The 781-nt window shown below is 27.8% G+C and overlaps 1 protein-coding gene across 4 annotated transcripts in view; it reads left to right on the forward strand.

Moving 5' to 3' along the window:
- Positions 1-781, forward strand: part of mybpc2a (myosin binding protein Ca) — a 95,062-nt gene that overhangs the window by 88,373 nt on the left and 5,908 nt on the right. The window lies entirely within an intron of this gene.

Below are 781 nucleotides of genomic sequence, written 5' to 3' on the forward strand. Positions count from 1 at the left end.
TTTATTGAAATTAAAAAAAAAAACAAATAGCTGAATTTTATTTTTAGCTAAAAATGTAAGTAAAATTGAAAAAGAAAATCTGGTTACTAACTGGTGCGCACCAGAATATTTTCAATTTACTTTAATTTTTGAAAAACAAAAAAAATTACTTATTTATAATTATTATTTTGTACTTTAGTGTTCCTTTAGGGACTCTGTATCTAGGACATAGTTTCTGCAGACCTGAATTAGTTAATCAGAAATTTGCCTCCGAGTTGTGGTGGGACTGTTAGTGTGGAGCAACCCCGCCCCCTCTTCCCATCCCCATGGCTAATAGCTCAGAGTAAGGAGTTTGGTTCCATCCAACGTATTTTCTACATTACAAATAAGGTTCTTTCCAAACTGCATTTTTTCGTCTGCTCCTGATTCATAGCAATATTCATACAGAAATACTTAGGAATACAACTTTATGCTTAATTTTCTTTTCATATGTTTTACATTATCAGAATAATGCCACAAGAAGATGTTAAAAACCATTTTCAATGGAGTGGTCTTTAAGTTTTTTTAATTATTGGTCTTTAATTTTTGGTAGTACTAGCACGGTAATTTTTGCTGTAGGTTTTTTTAACATCTTTTATTTAAACTGGTATGCATAATAACAGAATTATTTAGTTTTATTTTCAAGTTATTTCAATAATAAAAATAAAGGAAAAAAGACAAAAATGCATAAATGTATCAAATGTTTTATATAAAAAAATAAAGAAATGTATAAAAATATGCAAAATAAAATGATGATTGTCAA

Source organism: Oryzias melastigma, linkage group LG8 (assembly GCF_002922805.2).
Source record: "Oryzias melastigma strain HK-1 linkage group LG8, ASM292280v2, whole genome shotgun sequence".
NCBI lineage: Eukaryota > Metazoa > Chordata > Actinopteri > Beloniformes > Adrianichthyidae > Oryzias > Oryzias melastigma.